This window comes from Arvicanthis niloticus, chromosome 20, assembly GCF_011762505.2.
Source record: "Arvicanthis niloticus isolate mArvNil1 chromosome 20, mArvNil1.pat.X, whole genome shotgun sequence".
Classification (NCBI taxonomy): domain Eukaryota; kingdom Metazoa; phylum Chordata; class Mammalia; order Rodentia; family Muridae; genus Arvicanthis; species Arvicanthis niloticus.
In genome coordinates, this window is record NC_047677.1 from 6,764,193 (window position 1) to 6,769,073 (window position 4,881).

Consider the following 4,881-nt stretch of genomic DNA (forward strand, 5'->3'; position numbering starts at 1 on the left):
CCCGATCCAGTTGTTCAGGACCCACATAAAGGTCATGTTACATATCTATTACATATGAGTGGGGAGGCCCAAGTCCAGCACATGTATGTTCTTCGGTTGGTGGTTCAGACTCTGAGAAACCCATGGGACCAGATTAATTGACTCTGTTTGTCTTCCTGTGAAGTTCCTATCTCTTTAGGGGCTGCAACCCTTCCTCCTATTCTTCCATAAGAGCCTCCATCCTCCATCCACTGATTGGCTGTGGGTGTCTGCATCTGTCTGAGTCAGCTGCTGAGAGGAACCTCTCGGAGGACAACATGCTCCTGTCTGCAAGCATAACAGTGTATCATTAATGGTGTTAGGGACTGATGCTTGCCCGTGGGACTGGTTTCAAGTTGGGCCAGTCATAAGAGGCAGATGGAGGGAGGAAAATGGGAGGCAGGGGGAGGGGAAGGGACAGGAGAATGGGGGATTTGGGATCACACATGGGGAAGGACAGGAGAGATGGCTACTTGGTCATGAAAATGAATGAAAAGCTTCCACCCACAGGGGTGAAGAGATGAGGACATCTCCAGAATGAGACCTGAGATAAGGGAGGTGCCCAAGACTCAATGGACGTGACCTTGGCTGTGACTCACTACATGGAGGAAATGGAACCTAAAGAAGCCACCTCCTGTAGCCAGAGAGGAACCTCAGTAGAGAGATTGATACAACAACCCACCCACAAAACTTTCAACCCCAAATTTATCTTATCTACAAGTAATGCAGGCACAGAAGAGGGTGCAGTGACTGAAGGAGTGTCCAACCAATAACTGGCCCAACTAGTATTTTTTTTTAGGTTATCACATTTATTGCAAATGTTGGGGACCTTAACCATATCATAACTACAATACTACAGCACATCTGTCATTGATCAAGAAACTCTAGTACCCCAATGAGCTTGAGAAAATCAATACAGCTTTTATTTTACATTTAAGGCTTTGACCTATAATTTCTTCTACTACAGTAGAAACTTGAATATAAAATTGCCTCCAGCAAAAATAGTTCAAGCAAATGATTTATCTTCAACAAACTTGGATGAGTATTTGTCGAACATCGGTTGCTCTGACCTTTGACAGGAAGTTGGCTTTGATTCTTTTGGAAAGATATAAGTGGAAGATGTGTCTGGATAGTTCCTTTTATCTAAGGGAATGTGAGATACTCATCTAACATTGAAAGCAGAAAGCAGATGAGTTGCTAGGCTATTGAGAAGTGTGTTTTCATGGAGGAATAATTTCAAGGGATGAGCTCTATGTTTATAACCTCATCAATACTAACTGAACTTGAAAGTATGAATTGTGACATTACTATTGACAATGGGTCAAACTGTGGCCTCTAATGGTGCCTGGATTTCAATAAGCATGCATGCTTATTGCTATGTACTCTTACTTACACTTTACTTGCACGTGATGCCCCTTCTGTGCTGCATTTCATAGTCTCCTATTTACTCTGTTACCATTGCTTTGTAGATCTCCATGTCTCCAAAGATATATGTGTAGTTAATTTAAACACAGAGAGGTGTTTGTGTTTTGAATATCTTTTAGGGGGATTCAGACCAACAAAACTATTAACAATAATTGACTTTTAAAGTATCATATAGCAGTTTCTGCTAATGCTCAGGATGAGTATAGAACAATATATTAAATACTATTGTGACAATTAATACATCTTGTTAATGTTTTGGGAAAATTATTTAAGAATACTGAAATACATTAGTCACATACTAAGAAATTTGCTTTAATCATTTTTAATGTTGGGTCTCTTTCCTCCAACTCCAAAATCATATGTACACCCCCCCACTAATTCTTTCCACTGGGTAAGCTAACAGCTGACCAGGGTGATTGATACAGGCATTAGGGTGGACCATGATGCAGGCTGAAAGTATCTGAGAAATTTGGTTCACCATCAAGACAACGCCTTGAGATCAAAAATATTTTATCCTTGAATCTGCATAAGAAGGTTCAATAAAAGCTAGAGTGGGATTATTACTTATTATTTTCAGTGAGATAAGAAATTATTATTCTTAAAGACTACGAACCATTTTAAAAATAGCAATAGTCAGTGGGCTGCGGTGATGGCTCATTTGGTCAAGTGTCGGCCATGCCAGCAGGAGGACCTGAGTTCAGATCTCAAGCTCTGAGGTAATCCACTGCAGGGAAGCAATGACAGGTTCATGCTTAGAGTTTGCTGGCTAGCTAGCATAGCATAAGCTGTCTCAAAAACAATGGGAGTCACTGAAGGAGAGACACCCAATACTGTGTTGTAATGATAAAGCATTCTGATGAAAAGCAATATGGGAGAGAAAGGGTTTATTTGATTTATGATTCAGTTCAGGAAGGAACTCAAACAGGAGCTTGCAGCAGAACATAGAGTAATAATTATGCTTCTGACTTAGAGGCTCACATTCAGCTGGTTTTCTTGACAGCCCAGACAGGACCACCTCTATGATGCAACTCATAGAGGCCTGTGTCTACCTGCATCAGCCAAGACAAACTCACACAGACCAATCTGATAATTACTTGAGTAATAGAGTAATATTCCATTTTCAGGGGATTCCAGACACACACACACACACACACACACACACACACACACACACACACACACACACAATTGAATTGACCAGGGCTGATTGGTACACACACTAGCATTTGAAAGTCTGCAGCTTCCTTCCCTCCTTTCCAGGAGTTTTGAGAGTTCAAATCCAGCCCGATAGACAGTTGAGACTGTTTCACGGGGTTATGGGCGGTGGGAAGATACAGCATTTGGGAATTGGTTAAATTATAACATACTCAATATGAAGAGACTATTCAACTGACAACAATTTTCTGTCAAGATCAATTATATAATACAGAAAAGCCCACAAGTAGTAACTGCATACCAATAAGTACAGAGATATATTAGAATCATGTATTCACGTGGACATTTGTGTATATTATAAAATTCTGTGTACAGGCTTTATATACGAAAGATTGTGTGTGGGATTTCCTTTCATTTTTATTCATAACTATCTTTGCTACTATAATTAGGGAAAAAACCATTCTCCATGTTTACCAAGAACATTTTAATTACTACCTAACTGATCTACTGCCTAACTGTTCTCTCTAGACAGACAAACATTGTTAACAGAATTTCACTTGGTTTTTAACTCGTAATAGGACTAATTCTGTTATGTGTACTTACTACTAGATTGTTTAATCAATGTATATGGGTGACGTTTTAATTTTCAAACTGAGCAAGCCCTCCTCTCTTGTGGCTTATTTTAAATTTTAACTTAAATAGTGTGAAACCTATTTTCTCTCTGCCTCTTGCTTGTAGGTTGAGATGTGGGACGTCTCCAGGCTGCCTGTGTACCTGTGCACTATGGTTATAGATGCGAACCCTCTGGAACCCGGAAGTGACATAAGATGTACAGGAAGTTCCTCCAGCCAGTTATACCCACTCTGCTGCAGGTGGTTGCTACGGAGACCCCTTGAGGAAGCCATTGTCTCCATGACTGACCAGGAGGCTAAACCTTCAAGTGGGGTCTTAGAGGCTGAGAGGAAAGATGTTATTAAAGTCAAAGTTATCAGAGAAGACGGAAATGAGATACAGTTCAGACTGAAAATCACGACAAGGCTCAAGAAACTCAAGGACTCATACAGTCAAAGACAGGGTCTGTCAGTGAATTCCCTGAAGTTTCTCTTTGAAGGCCAGAGGATTGCCGATAACCATACTGCAGAAGAGCTGGGGATGGAGGAGGAAGATGTGATTGAAGTTTATCAAGAACAAATGGGAGGTGGGGTGTCATTCAACAGTTTAGGAAGTTCTAATTGAAATTTATCTGGGAAAAAAAAAAGAAAATCATTCAACAATTTAGATGTTCTTTGTAATTTTTCTTTTCCCCAATACTGTTTTGTTTTGGTTTTGGTTTTTTTTAATGGTTCTTTTGTAATGTGGTGTTCAGAGTGAAAATTGAACATTGTCACTTCATCTCTTTAGAACAATCGGGTAGTCTGAATTCTAGTGCTCAGTCATCGTTCTTGTGATGATTTTGTTGATCAGACCTCATCTCCTTTCATATATGCACCTCTAAGCTGCCCTTCTCGGGACCAGTTTGAGTATTTCCTATGCCATCCAATCAGTCAAGAATTCTACCATGTGGCTGCTTCAAACCTAGCTTGTGATTTTCAGGGCAAGGTGAAAGTTTTCAGAGAACTGAATCGTGGCGAGTGACCTTGCGTCAGATGGAAGCTGCTTCTAAAATCTGAGGGTCTGGTCCAAGAGCAGAGTATCAGATTTGGAGTCGTGACTGACTGCCAAGACTGCTCACTGAAGAGAAAGCATCTCAGGATTGAATTAGTCTTGTCATGTGAGCCCAGAATGTTCTAATTTTCACCAACAGTTAATAATAAAATTATTCAGGCAAAATGTAATAAAAAAATGTTTAAATTTATTGAAAAGGGTGTCGAATATTTTAACAAACATCAGGGCATTTGATGCCATACCTTTACACATATATTCTGTCAAATTTGCTTAGAACCAACGTGTTTCATATAAAAATTAAGCTCTCAATCTAACCTAATTCCTTTCCTGTCTATTGCTTTTCTTTCTTTTAAAACAAATATTTATTTTTGTTACTTTAGAGTATGTGTTATGTGAGCATGAGTGCAAGTGTCCCCAGAAGCCAGAGGGGCCTCATTTCCCTGAAGCTGGAGTTACTGGTGGTTGTGAGGCATGCAAAGTTATTACTAGAAACTAAATTCCAGTCCTCTTCAAGAACAGTAATCAGAGTGTGCTCTTAACTTCACAGCTATCTTTCTAGCTCTCTTTCCTCTCTCACAAGTAAGCACTATTATCTCAAAAGATAACATATATACATAT

At 39.7% G+C, this 4,881-nt stretch overlaps 1 pseudogene across 1 annotated transcript; it reads left to right on the plus strand.

Moving 5' to 3' along the window:
- The first annotated feature begins 3,342 nt into the window (after positions 1–3,342).
- On the plus strand, positions 3,343–4,418 carry LOC117724893 (small ubiquitin-related modifier 1 pseudogene; annotated as a pseudogene). The gene has a single exon (XR_013105326.1). The product of XR_013105326.1 is annotated as a small ubiquitin-related modifier 1 pseudogene (transcript).
- Positions 4,419–4,881: the final 463 nt, after the last annotated feature.